This window comes from Trichoplusia ni, chromosome 8, assembly GCF_003590095.1.
Source record: "Trichoplusia ni isolate ovarian cell line Hi5 chromosome 8, tn1, whole genome shotgun sequence".
Taxonomy (NCBI): domain Eukaryota; kingdom Metazoa; phylum Arthropoda; class Insecta; order Lepidoptera; family Noctuidae; genus Trichoplusia; species Trichoplusia ni.
In genome coordinates this window covers 14910323-14925961 of record NC_039485.1, presented here as the reverse complement: position 1 = coordinate 14925961, position 15639 = coordinate 14910323, and positions in this window count along the sequence as shown.

The window sequence follows — 15639 nt, the reverse complement described above, 5'->3', positions numbered from 1 at the left end:
TAAGAACTTTGTCGCTTAGCAACCAATAAATTACATAGAGCTTAAAACTACAACACAAAAATAAAGCAATTATCAACGACCTAACGCTTTTTCCGATACCTTGTAAAGAGTTTGGCCTCTTCGGAGAACGGAAAAGCCAAAAAGTTGTTTCATCATTATTTATCAAGGGCAGTAGATATTGATTTATTTATATGGTGGTTTAAGATGAAGGTGACACTAATTATTTAGTCGCAGTAAAATTCATTTTGTAAACTTAGCAAAAGCTATTTAATTTTCCACTTCGTTAACAACAATAGACAAAGAAGTTTAAATTGATCGAGGAGAATCAAGTGAAGGTGAAAACTAAACCTTTGTGTTCCCCATTCCGACTAAAGACAAATAAAACTTGGAAAGAAAACAAATCAAAATCCCAATTTTGTTGGCTGCATTATTTATGTGATATTGCCTGGCACTGTCAACGTTCCCCCTTTCTTTGCTATAAACTTGTGGTCGTTGTAATTCACACTTTCATAACTTTGACTAACAATACGAAACACGTGCATCTTTTTTGAGCAAAATGTTTTCGGATCCATTGTACGTGTATTGATCTTAATTAAAAGAATTTAAAGAAACAATGTTCAAGCTGAGGAAAATGAAATCGGAGCAGCATTTTCATTCAGCGATGGCTGTTATTCGGCAACGGCACACACGTTTCTTATTAATATCAGGCGGTTGGAATGGCCGAAGACGTCCCCAGCGCCCGCTCTCTCCCAAATAAAATTGCCGCTATCTAAACAAAGAGCCCTAATTATTCGGCCGTGGCGGGCGGGGTCGCTCTCTTATGGGTGTTCTGGGGCCCATTTCGCTTCTCGTATAGGGCCCTGGGGAGCAGCGGGCGCCGCCTAGCCAATCGCCGGATGGAGGAGCGAGCGATCCGCAACCTTTTTATATGCGATATCGGCGTTGGCGCCGGACCCCACGCCACCCCGCGCCAGCCGATCTCAGGGAATTAAAAGTTGGAAGGCTCACATCTGATTACCCAAACACACACATTACACCGGATCGCCAACCTCGATAAGCCCCCCACAATTTATTAGCGGCTCTGACGAGTTGTTTTCGACTCTTATCTCATTAACCGTATGAAGCAGAGTACAACAGAATTGTGATATGGCTATAACCGGAACACAAATAGTTTCCATAGTCTTCGTCCACACCCTTTGTTTTTACATCCTCCTTATTTATGTCGATTGCGCATAGCATCTGTGTTCGTGCTCTGTACATGTTCTCCCTGCCGCGACCTATAGCTGTTCATCATACGTGTGTATTATCTAGCATTATGGTTAAACATAAAAGGACGGTTACAAAAACCTTGGCGATACCGGTCGCAGGGCTCAATACATATTTTAATTTGCACCCGATTTTATTTTGAGACAATAAATTGAATATAAAGGGTTTCCGAGCGGTTTTTACCTCCGGGATCATTGTCTTCACCCTACGCCTTTGCAGGGATTCTATTGTATAGGAATTATGAAATAAAAAGGCGATATCGTATGTCGGTGGTAAGAGGTGCGGCGGCGCGGTGCGGCGCGGGCGACGCGCGGCCGACATACGACACCTAGCCGCCCGCGCCGCAGCCCGCTCCTCATTGTGCGCCACCATTCACCCCGCTGCCGCCGACTCGTATTCGATTGCAATGTTTAAAGCATTCGATTGCCCTCGCCATTAATAAAGGGTTCCCAAGAAGTACGTACAAAATAATTTATTTTTTTGCGTTTTGTAGTCTTTCAGCCGGGCGCGGCGAAGGGTACGCTTATTGTTTCTATGGTGAATTGCGCGGATGAATGGGTCCCGGCATTTATGCGTTCGGTGCTTGGAGATCGAAGAACGATAATGTGGCACAGGCGGGTCAGGGCGGTCCGGGGCCGTCTCAGATGGTAAAAACAAACCTCCTACTAAGCACATCAAATTATGCATACTCATAGTTTAATTAAAGAGAAGAAGTCTAGACAATCAAGTCGGTCAAGTATTGATATATAAATACTAGTTTCTTAGACATTTTGTAGTACGTATGGAATGATGTGTGTGCTCTTTCAACACATTGAATTGACAAAATTGACTAAAACAATTAATTGAATAACACGTGTCTTACACCGAAGGCTTAATTGACTTAAAACAATCTGGCTGGATTTGAATTTTTACCCTAAGCACTGACCAATTGTTTATTATAATTTTCATTATCATTAAATATTAAATGCAACAATAACTTACCGATTTGAAGGATACATTTATAGCGATAAATAATTATTTTCGGGTAAACATCAATTTATTTAATCTTGCTTTAGTAAAAATGCTTAACCAACTTTAGATTAGCGGCATTTTTTTATGAAAGTTTTGAATTTTATTTTATGAAAAAATCCAAGGTATTTCTTAGCTCTATTGTTTATTCGTACTAAATACAATAGTAATTTATATAGTTTAAAAATCTGAATACATCTTATGCATTTTTTCACACTGTTTTCTTCGATTCCCGTTGCATTTAAATCATCTATATCTTTTGGAAATTACCTCTCCAAAGTTGTAAAGCATAAAATTATGAATCACTTTATTTAAATAAATTCTCGAAGATAATGCTCATGATTGTTTACGTACTGATAGATTCTCGAGAGCGATCCTGGGTCAATCTAGGTGCGGTCCCCGCCGGCTGATGGCGTCTCTCTCCAATTAAACTTTAACATGCCGTTGTTGACAGCCCACAGCCGGCCACCTTGCCCACTGCATACCAAACATACGAAGCTAAATAATTATAAAAATATTTCAAGCAAAGATACAGTTTTGGGTGTTATTTAGTAGAAAGAAGGAAAAGTTGTTTCCCTATTAAGGCTATTTTTTTTAGCTTTTACGTATAAAATAAATACTTGCTGGAAATTCTGCATAGAAACACAGTAATCATAAAATATAACTTTTATAGTTTTTTGATACGGCTGACTTGTTTTCCGTGGTCTTTCGTTACCTAAAATACTAATACAAAAATAAAAAAACAGTAGTTCAGTAGTTTACCAAAACGTTTTGCATATAAAATGTTCATAAAATAAAGCAGTAACCAAAAGTTGTGACGGTAACGAAAGAAGTAATATCTCAAGGCTCTCGCCTCCTCTCCTGCCTCCGGGGAGAGCGGACACGAGCTTCGGCCTCTTTACCTATGCATGAACAGGTCTGCAGCGTGTGAACATCACTGGCTCATGATTGTTCGCGACCGCCGCCCACGCCTCGCCCAACAACTTAAATCGACAGCCTCGACAGCCTTCAGTCCCAGGGGAAACTCCGATATTGCGTCAACACTTGACACAGATGCACTTAACTATGCATGGACAGAGATACCGGACTCCCGAATACGAAACCTTGGCAAACTTTCAAAGTCAATTTCAAGTTAATAAGATTTGTTTTTATAAATTGATGAGTGTTATGGATGTTACTGAAGATTATTACTCACACATGGACATGTTGCTGAGATTAACTAGAACCCAAACCTTTTCACAATATTCGTTCTTTACCTTAATGTATCCTATGATTTGACTTTTTATGACAAAAAGTCATGAAAATAATGGGTACTTGTGTTAAAATAGCAATGCAATTTACAGTTAAAGATAAACAACATCTAGGCAGAAACCGCTCATTATTATAACAATTCGAATTAATATAGTCTAAATATCCAATTAAAGCGAAGAATACTCCACCTAGATATTTGTCAAGCTACACAAAAGCCATGAAATTGAAGCAGACATCAATTTTCACCTTGAGCGGTCATCGTTTGCGTGTAGGTGTGTTCAGTGATCAAGAGCGGAACTCGAATGCCGATTGTAACTCTATAAAATATTGCTTGAATGATCACAGCAGTATGCTAATACGTAAAGGCGATAACAGTTGAGTGGCCGGTGAGTGACAATGGTGTCGCGGCGGGGTCGCGCCGCCGGTCGCCGGGGAAAGCGGAGGCGTGGGAATCGCGAGGTCGCGTCCGCGTTACTCGCACTACTATTTACCGCTAATTAATTAAAAGAACTAATCAAAATTAAATACTTGTAAGATGCAGATGAAATTAAAGATGTGCGTACCTATTTTATCAGTTATTTGATGCAAGGCGCGTGGCGCGCGGCGGCGGCGACGTGTTGCAAAGCTCGGTGATGTTATCAGCAAGGCCTTCATCTCGCCGCGGCCTACCGCCGCCGCACACCGCTAGAGGATCTCGCCACTTTACTAACTGAATTTACTTGATTATCATCACTTTATTTAAATTGTATTGCTTTATCTTTATTGTTATGTAAATCTACTTGGAATTATAAATAGGTACTAACATGTCTATTAATAAAAACTTTATAAGGTCAGTGAGTTGTGTTGCTCGAATCTCTTGAATTTTCAAAAAGAACATTCGTGTTTGTTAAGAACGGTATCTGTAGCGCACTCTGTCGACGGGAGGGAGAAAAGTGAAAATTGAGGGGAGGTACTAAACAAGGGTGGGAGCTTTCGGAAACTCACACAGTGAATACTGACATCTACCGGAAAAGTATGGAATTAACTTAGCAACAAAGTGACTTTGCTAGTGGCGAGGAAACTTTTGGGGTGTTAACTTCATTCTCTGGCGTTGGTAGTAGAAATACGACCACGACGGTTGTTTTTGAAGCGCTTCACTAGCGCTGCGTATTCTTTACTTTTAGTTCTTTAAACATCAAAAAGGTAGAGTCAAAAATGTAACTTAAACCACTTACTTGGTTATTACGGCCTTTCGTATTGCCACTCTCGTTGCATTGGTAGAATTGCCGATTGTTAAGGTTAGATGAGGGCTTTAGTAAATACATTGACAGTACCAAAAGCAAAAATAGGTAGCTGGCTTCTTAGGTTTACGCATTAGTACGCTTTTCTAAGGCTCCGCAGTCCTCTGGCTGTTTATCCGTCTGTCACCAGGCTGCATCTCATGAACAGTGATAGAGATATAGTAGAGGTTTTCATAAACGGTTTTCTTTTGCTGCCTATATTACAAAGATATAAAGCTAAGCAAGATCAGTGCAGTAAAAAATATAATGAGGGACCATTTTTGTTTAAAATCTCCTTTTACTGATATGTACGAAACACTCTGTTTTGCCAATCCGACTCGCACTTGGACGATTCTATTTGATTCCTCTTATTTTTAATAGGGAACTTAAATACCTGTTCGCGAGATTTTTTTTAAATCTCTTTTTTTTATAACTTTTGCGTTGTAGTTATAATGTGGTATCGTTGAAAATATGCAAAAATTTTAAAAATAAAAAATCTTCGAACAGTGTTCCAAGTCCCGTGCTTCTATGAATCACGAATCACATAATAGCGTTCACAAGTTCTCCAAATCCAAGACCAAAGTGAAATATTTCGAAAAAAAAAATAACTGGTAGAAACTAGCATCACCTCATTCGTAAATGAGAACTGGCTAAGACACATTAGGCTACAAATATATCACCTTTCAGGACTGACAGTTGAACTTGGCCACATTTCGATGTCACTTCTTTTGTCGTCCAGTCAACGATCAATGCATATATCATAATATGGAACTAGGCTCTTATGATATGATGGGTTATATATAACTAATTATAAAATATGCATATACTGTATAGGTAACAGTTTGCTAGCATTGGTTGATGTCTATACGAAGTTTAACTGCCTTGTTTAAGATTATAAAATTCTGTAAATGTACGCGCTTTTCCCCCTTTATCTGATTGTGAGGAAATGCTATATTTTCTGCTCCATTACCTTTTTAAAAGAGGGGAAGCTCCCCTTTTTCGATGAGGCCTCAAAAACTTTTTATGTTCAATAAAGTATGAAAGAATTGAGTTCAAGGTCAGATTACCTAGATATTATTTTCCAGACAGGTATGGGTTTCTGGGATGAGTTTTATTTTTCCGATCGCTGAGACTGATCAAAACGCTCAAATGTTTTGACGTGACAAGTCAAAGTCACGCCACATTTCAATACATTTAAGTGATTCGGTAATTCGGCCAGCTCTATGGCTTCCAAAAATGTTTTTTTATGGCTATGGCTCATGCGACAATGTAATTGGACATCAGTTTTAGTAAACTATTAGCAATACTTTTGGTTTGCCTGGAATCGAATCAATCGACAATATTTATAAAAAAAAAACAAACAAACATTCCCGCTTCTTCTACACTACAGTTGAGTAGGTACTTAGACATCTTTCTGACATAATATAACTTCGTAATCTTCACAATCTAGAATATAACACTTTTAAATTCTGTAATCCATCACCTGTATGTTCGTTACAAATTTAACTTTGTAAGAACAAAGTTCAAAATCTATAAAGATAGTTGCAGTTGGGCGTGGCGCGCTGGGCGTCGCGATGGGCGGTCCGTGCCCCGCCCCTTGCACCCACGCGAGCACCCACCCAGCACCCATGTGACTCTACACCAGGTGACTGTTGGTCAATGCACCCACTTGTCTAACGAGTATTGTGCTCTTCGTTTAATGTTCGTCAAATGTTAGACTTCAAAAAAAATGAATTTAAAAACAAATGAAGTTTTTGGTTTAAAAACTTATCACAGACCACCGAGATTACCAAGACCTTCAACAAAAACTGGGCAGAAATCGTAGCATACTATTTTTTACTACAAAAAAATTATCAAAATATCAGCACCTTTAGAAGTTCAGACAAATTACACTTTAATAAGCGTCAGGACTGAGACTTGATATTTCTGGACATTTCAGGATTTTCATTACTTTTAGTTACTTCTTTTGTTTGGTCTAGCTATAAGTACTCATGTACAACCTGGTGTCAGAGTTTTTAAACAGCCTTAGGACTCTGACGTTTTTTACCACACTCTGAAAGACGGTCAGAATGCTGATTACCTTACAATATTTTCCTATACCTGGCGAGTGATAATTACTATGTGAAATGCACATGATTTCGAATGTGCTGGGATTTGAATCTACGATCTTTGACTTGGTAGTCCAATGATACTATTTCTATTAAGCTAGCGAATAAAGAGTCCAATTCTGACTCATAAATAATTTTAACATAAATTGGTGTCCATTCTTCCAAAATCGTAATTTATCGCTAAACTATTATGATTGTAATAAACTAATAAGTAATCCATGAACTGGTTGGTGTAGCTCTAATCTAAATTATATTTGACTTGGAGTTAGAGGTCGGGATCCATAATGGTCACTAAAGTGCGTGAAATTAATCGCCCGCGAGACCACCCAAATGTCGAAGTTCCACTTGAAGTTCTTTCGAAAAAAGCTATGACATAATTTGTTTAGCGCTAAGTTATAACTAAAACAGTTTTGTTCAATCGGGTGTTGTATCTACATATAATGTATCTTATTAAGGCTTACATGTTTACATGGCTTATATGCATTTCTGTAAACATTTTGTAAAAAAAAATATCCTAGAAATAGAATTTACTTCGTTTTTTAAAAACGTACTTGTCAGAGGTTTTTAAGGTATTGTGTATGGAAAATCAAAAAAAAAAACTTCAACTTCAACTTTAACTCCATACTTGGTATTAGTTTTGTTTTAGTAGAGTCTGTTGGTTCTTTTTTTATTTTGCTATCATAATTTTTGTCTCATAACATCACAGTCCCCAAGCAAGGCTTTGACATTGCAGCTGGTAGGTACCTAGATTACGTGCATTTAAGCAATTAAGGCCAAGATTTGAGCACGAACAAGTAACCACCTCGTAACGTTGCGGTTTCAACGTAACATATGGTTTACGAGCCACTTAGACTCATTTTTAAAACGTTTCATGGGAACACCAAATAATTATGAATTTCAATGCCTTTCTGACCACCGCCAAATGCTAGTCATGATTACATAGTTCAATGGTATAAAATCAGCGCATACAACCTTTGTTAACTCATAAAATATCCACATTGTATCCAAAATTGACTTTGCAGATGATAGATAAGATTTATCATTCAATTTCCTGAGATGAACTTTTTTCTTTGAAGTTAAATACGAGAAACTGAATTTAAATTGAAGCTAATATTAATAATTCACGCTTATAACGGTGAACTTCTTAGAATGGGAGTCTGAGTTTTGAAACGATTATGTTGATTACGTGCAACTGTTAGAGAGTTTTCATACGTTCCGGTTGCCGGGATCGAGTTTAGTATTTTCAACCTTTTAGCACATATTTTAAGTTTATTTGCTTCCACACCTGCATTCCGTTAAATATTATTTAACATTGATTGCCTAACATCAACTGCCAGCCCATCTTACTGAGAGTCTTATAATAGGACAGGTTGTCAAAATATGTCTGTACATGTCAAATTTCAAAATTGGTGTAGGGACCAAAAGCTACGGAATTGACCAATGGGATGTAAACTGTCGAATTTTGCCACATACATCATAGTCAAAAAGCCGCCTGACGCTATCTTGTTGTCGGAACGTGTGTAAAGGGGCTTATGTATGTGTGAGTCATTGGTAGCGAGAACCGCGATGCCATTACGTCTCAACACCTACAAGTCGTCACCAACAAAACTTTAATCTCGTTAACGGTGAATTTTGGAATAATTAAAGGAATTAACCATGCACTCAACAGTACGATCGCTGGATCTCAATAGCTTTGGTAGATTTTTCAGGACTTAAGGCAGCGGAAACAAAGGATTGCCGTAATTTACCTAACTGTAGTGAAATGAGGTGGTCCATGTCAAAATGTGCGCTTGATTGTGAATAGTCAAGTGTCGGCTAGTAACTCCTACTTGGATGAATCACAACTAGACTATCACAGACATTATTAACGTTCAATACGTGCATGTATTAAAAAACCATGCGATTGTTGTCTACACCTTACTATCGTCTACAGATTAGTAATCTATTCGAAATACAAAATCAAATGAAGACGTAATGATTCTATTCGGCGACCACAGAGCGTTTTAGCCAGGTGGATGCGGCGCGAACAATCATTGAGCAGGTGATCGGCTAAACGGTGCGGCGACGTCTTCATCGACGCGTGCGCAACTAATCTCCTTTCACCCCCAACTTATAGGCTCTGTGAAACAATTTAAATGTAATCAGTTATCGGCTAGCGTGCCATTATGTACTCTGCGTGGCAATCAGACTCACTTCCGCACTTTTTTCACGGCTAAACCTCCTCACAGCTAAATGGATGGTGTTAAATTGAGTATTTCGTGTCGGTGGTTTTTTTCCACCTGTAATAGCTGCGATTACTGTTGAAGGTCCGTTCAATGATATTAGTTGGTAATCGATTACTTAATTTAGTTTTGGTTTACAAGCTGCTGTAACATAAACAGTTTTGAGGACAGAACATGTTTACAGAGTTGGATTGTGTGTATGTTTGATCGTTAGTCCTTTGTTTGTTATTGCCATTGTGCGTGCCAGTTAGCGGAGAGCCTCATCTTCGGCTCTCCCGGCATTTCCTGTAAGAGCGGCCCTACGTCTATTGTTGTTATTGTTTGGACGTTCGCTCATTGCTTCTGCCGGTTCTCGCTTAGTTTATAGTTTGGCATTCTATAAGCCGAAGACGCAAATCCAATTAACAAACAACTATTCGTCTCTTTTAGTTCATTTTGATGAGATATTCTGTGCGTAAGTAAGTAGGTTTCTTATTTGTAGTTAGTTTTTGTTAACAGAAAATAATATGACGCTTTAAGAGCGAAAACCTGTTTTCGTGGACTTTTTATGTTTGTTTACTATTTATGTAATTAATGACGCATAGATACGAAATCTTATATCTCTTTTTTGCAATTACGTCTTTTAACTGAACAGCTATTAAAATCTGCTATTAATTTGTAGCGACAACATAAATCAGGGGTAATTTATGTTGTCCGAACACTTTAGAATGAATGAATGAATCTGGCCGGGCCTCGTAAGAACAGTTAAAAGGCGGAAGTCCATCTAGTCGCGAGATCTCGGACGGCCGGACGCACGGGCCACTGCCGGCCAGTTACGAGGGCGAGGCTTCCTGTACGACTCCAAGAGGTTCTTAGCCCCCTATTATGCAAATAACTTACTCTCTGAATAGTCTTCAGTTGTTTTCTATTGTTCTCAACACTTTGTCTTAGCTTAAGTTGTTTAAAGGAATTTATTGTTGGATTCCTTAGCTTGTGGTTAGTAAAACAGGGCTGTAAAGAAAAAGGATCAAATAAAAAGGTTCGTTCTTGGATTTTCTTTGGTTTTTAAAAATTGATGGCGATGGATGGTGATATTCTCATCAGATTTCAGTAAAGGCTGGAAGCCAATGACTTAGATGCATAATTAAGTACCTACTAAAACATAACTTTACTAGAACCTAACTGAATTACCATCACGTCAATAACCTAAGACCAGTAATATTTTTATTTTTGAACTTTCATACAAGGTCAAGTATGAATCACTTGCTTACACCTCTTTTTTTCCATCATGTTTATGAACAACAGTGGCTTGTAATCACGTCGGTAGGTGCGTTGCCATCGGTGTGCATGAAGCGTGCCGCGCAGGTGCCAACGCGACCGCAGCATCACCACCTGCCCTGAGCTGGTGCTACGTGCCGACTGGCCTGCCCTGACGTCTAATATGGAAGTGTGATCAAAACAATTTAACGGCTTTTCCTTCTTGTTTTAAGGTAGGGTGTGAATTGAAACCCCCTTGGTTGTCTTGGTGTCGTAGTGGTATGACTGTTGGATTGCACTAATGCCTTTTTTAATTCATGTGAGTATTACAAAATAATTATCACATATTAAGATGGTTAAGGAAAAACTCTTAAGGAAACTAGGAAGCCTTTGAATTGTGTAAAGTGTTTAAAATCACGTACGAAAGGAGATCAGATATTGCCAAAATTTTGCAAGGAGAAATGGCATTAAATGACATTCTATGATCGATTGTAGTTGTCAGTTATAATGTTATTCTCTTCGATACCCCTATTTAACACGAAGGACACTTTCAATGGCGATCTTAATAGATCTTCTGAAGTCAAGCAAAAAGGTCGGGTAATATGTTGCTATGAAATATTTACATGATTATAGTAGGTACTTGATAAGTAGGCAGACCGTGGTAATACCGAGGGTCGTGCACTAACATGCCATAACTCACCAAGGTGGTAAAAAGTCTTGCGACGCGGTGCGCCGTGACAATTGTGTCTCACGACCGCACCGCGCCTGACCAGACAACTGTTTTCTCGCAGAATACTTATTGTCACTACTGTGACTATGCCTTAGGCATTACTCAGACTATTTCCCTTATAAACGTTACTACTTAAAGAAGAGTCTATTGTTCAGATGCAAAAAGTGCAACAAGGAAGTGTTTTTTTGGAACGTCGAAGATTTATTGATTGATTTAATCTTTAATGTTTGCTTGTTGATTACCTGATGTTGTCTAAATACTTACATAAAAGTATCTAATAAAATAATATTATAATAGTTTTTATTATTTGAAAAGAAGTCTTCATTTTCAAATTCCGAGAGAAGATTAAGACGTTATGAGGCTTTGACTTATTGTTATCTTTTAAAGATATTTTATTAAAGACCAGTAATCTTGGTCACAGTAGTTCGGGCGCCGATGTGACCTCGGCGTAGTAGGCGCAGAGGCCTCGCGGTGGTCACCAAGCTGCGCATGGGCTTCGGTTCGTTCCACCGCGCTCACGCTCATGCCGCCCGACTAAGTGTCTTCTTGCACAGTTACTGCGGAACAGTTTCCCACGGAACACTACCTTATTTGTAACTAACACAAAAACGTTGCGGTTGAAAAATTACTCTCCTACTCAAATCACAAAAAGCGTAACGTTGGCAAGATGCTATTGCCTGTTTTAGTATCGAAATTTTGGTGTTCCTTACGCAATAGATATATATTTGACGATCAGATAGGGATGTGCACCAAACCATTCCGTGATTTATTGTTTCCGAAATAGGAAGTGATTTGGGCTTCACGCCCAACACTCATTCATTCCATTGAACTAATCGAAATGTTTACAATAGATCGCCATTAGCAGAACTGCAGAAAAGCAATTAGGGGAAGTGAGAGTAGGGCTTAAATGTTGAAATGCTTTAGGTATATCTAGCACAGATCTGCGGATTTAATTCGCGAAGTAGGTAGGTATAGTTAATCATGCGCACTACGCACGACGGTGTCACAGATATGAGATCGTGGTAAGCAGCAGTTTACGATGTTAAAGGCGTGAAACGTAGCACTGCGTCATATCGCGTACCGAGATCAGGCGTTACGGTCACGTATGGTTCCACTCCCACGTCTTAATTGACCCATTTCGTGTGAGATGTAGCGCTCACAGAGAGCCGCGTCAGGGATACCATCGCCGCAGGACGTGACGCCGCTATCGTTAACTATTCAACTGTCATTTGTTTATTGTCTAGCCAGGGATTTTGGCTGAGGTCCTTTGAACAAAGGTTGTGATTGTAAACTGTAACAACAATTCCAGTAATGATCTATGTTCTGTCTCTTTCTTAAAGATTATGTTCTCATATTTGTTTATTGACTCCAGTGGTCTTTTTATCTTCAGTAGCGCAATCTCTTTGTACGCCATACGTTATAATTGTTTATGTTATTATGGGTAACGTGTGAATCCGTGTGAGTAAAGTGTCATAAACGATTGTGGGGATCACGACAAGCTCTTGATGATATCAAAGCGGTCACATTTTGTGGACGAGTGTTTATTACCGACATTACACGCTCGTGTTGGAATCTCGTCGCAAACGGCTAGCGGGTTTCGTCACCCAAATGAAATTTAAAACTGGATTTATTAGTAATTTTACTTTGAACGTTCAAGTGACTCTACATTTTTAAGCTTTAATATTTGCTATGGAAGCAATATTGAAATGAAAGTAGGTACCTAATTAATTTTAAAACTTACCAAGTTAAATAAGCGTCGAGATTTATTAAAAAAAAATTACTCATCGAAGTTCTTTCTTAAATTCTTGGATCAGAAGGCACAAATGGGGGCAAATGTACATTAACCCATACGCAATTACTAGACGCGTCATATTCTGAACAAACTTCTAATTTGGGACAAAAAACTTTTGTTGGGTGAAGTGGCGTATCGCAAGCGCGTCAGACCACCCTGCCTAGCCGCCTCTATCTCCACAATCTACCAAAAAACGTCACCCCTATCGATATGTTTGTCCTGTGTGGCCTATTACTCCACCGTGGCTATTGAACGGTTTCAAATTAATCCCTAAATGTTCCGTGAAATTTCTTTTGTGTTAAGAATTTAGATCAGGATACGGTAAAGGGTGAAAGTTTTTAGATAATCACGTTGCTGCCTTTTTACAATTAAGTTGTGACTTGCTAGTAGGTAGTAGAACATATGTATATGTCAGAGCTTTATGGGTAGGTTCAATATAAGAGAGTGAAACTTAAATGAAGATTATCTTTTTTAAGTTTCTCTATGAATAGCATTTTTCCAATACCTTCTGAATTTCCATTTAGACTTATACACGATAAAAAATGGAAAGGTTCTATCATAATTTCCCATACAATAGCTATTATAGAAATAAGCTCGTAATAGAGTTGTATGAAAGACGTATCACGCAAAAAGTGACGTAAAGGGGAGAATAGGGACGTGCTCGACGTGCCTAATCCATCGGAATGACGGCTGTCCCGTTGATTTATTAGGACGTGAACAGACGTATGGGCCGCGCCGCGAGCCCGCGCCCCTAGAGACACAGGTACTCACAAAAAATATCTGGGTGTTTGTTGACAACGCAACGTCACGCTCGAAAATATATATTTAAAAGCAGATGCAAAAAAGATTCTTTTTTTTCTCGTGCTTTTGTTGTTATTCATATTTTGATTGTTGACTTATTTGTTTTGGTTTTTAAGGTGCAAATTTATTGTTTTGTGGTTTTGGTGAAATATAGTAAAGTACCTTTAGGAAACGATATGTCATAAATGAGTATGACACCTTCGGCCCGGATGACTGTAATTATTAGAAAAGTATTTTAGACACCTTTTACAATATCTCAAATATAAGTGATGTATTACGGAAGTACACTGGTACTTCCGTAATACATACAATAATACTATGTATAGGGAGAAAATATCTAGTACAAATTAACTTAACTATAGGTAATACTTCCATTAGAAATATTTCCTGAGACGAGACTGCGAAATAAACAGTGTAACGAAAACCGTAGCCATCCAAAAGCGAAATAATCTTTACTGCGATAAAGTATCCAGCCGTTGAGTAAACAAAGCTTAAAAGTTTAATGAGGCGATAGCGGATAGATGTCACGACACCTCGTAACGTTCAAATATCCAAAATCTCTCTGATATTTAACCCTACATCGGAGTTAGTTGGAAGAAAGGGGCGTGCTCGCTCACGGTCCACATCAAATATTTAAGATGTCCGTGTTGCCGCGTTTAGTTCCCAACACTTGGGAATTTGTATTATTGTCATTGTACATTTATCTACGCCTTCAAAAACAATAGCTAGGAAATTGTAGCACAAAGTTTTTTGCTTTGTTTCATTCATCTCAATGAAAAGAAAATTACCCGGAATATTTTCGCTCGTTTATTACAAGAGGTAGGTATGGAGTGAAAGTCGAACCTTTCGAAAGAGTCACAGGACTGTTTAAAAATACTTCAAAAACTCATTTTATTGTCATATTCATTATGACAACACTGTATTACAGTATTAGCAGAGGACTTTAGAGCTGAAAATTTTCGGACCCTCATCAAGGCTGGCGTTCACATGCAGACGTAGATAAGACTTTAAACTTTTTCACAATGCTTTATTCAGGTTTGGAGATTTGGTTCAGTATATCGCGTGACAGTATAATCGGGCGCGTCAGGAGTGAGGTGCGTCCCTCTTAAGTATTAATGTTTAACCCTTTTGTATCGGGGCTCGGGCGACGCGACGCTATCCCGCGACGGGCACCCGACAACTCCATGTCAATCCTATTCCGCGAACGTCTCCTACATATTTAATGTTCATTAATTTGTCAAGTTCTGTAATCCACGTGAAATGCATGACTTTATTGAACCAACTTGGTTTCTATGTTTACAGTGTTTCGTAGCTGTTTAGGGCTATGAACAGTTGCCTAATTTCTTGATATTGAACCTCATTTTCCAGTTTATAACCTACCTTTTACGATTCATTAGACAGTTTTTCAGTTTAAATTATTTAGTGACTAGATGCATTATACCTCAGCTTATTGCTGCCTCTGCTTGCATTATAAGTGATCGAGAAATTAACAAAGGTACATTCTAAATCACATTGCCGACTGAACCATTTCATCTGCCTGTTTGATAATAGCCGGGTCGGATAATAAGTAGAGAAATCACACTACTGGGATAACTAAAAACATAGTTTCGATTAATTTGAGTGCACTTATTCATATATCAAAAAAATAATGGAAGACTAGAATTACTTAATTGATTTTTAATTATTTCTCAAAGAAAAAGTGGTAGACTAACATTGTCTCGTTAGATTTCATCTGGCTACAAATCGCGGTCCTCAAGCAGAGTCTTGTCCAGTTGATCCGTTAAATTGCCACAGCTGCGGTGTCTGCGTGTAATCCCACTAATATATGCACAACTAAAAGGCAACGTCGCGGACACCGCCCGGCCGTATCGCCCCCTGAGGAGCGATCCGCGGACGCCCGGTGACCATCACGAGCTCTCGTTTTAAATCATATCATAATCCACATTATAATAAAGTTATATCCGAA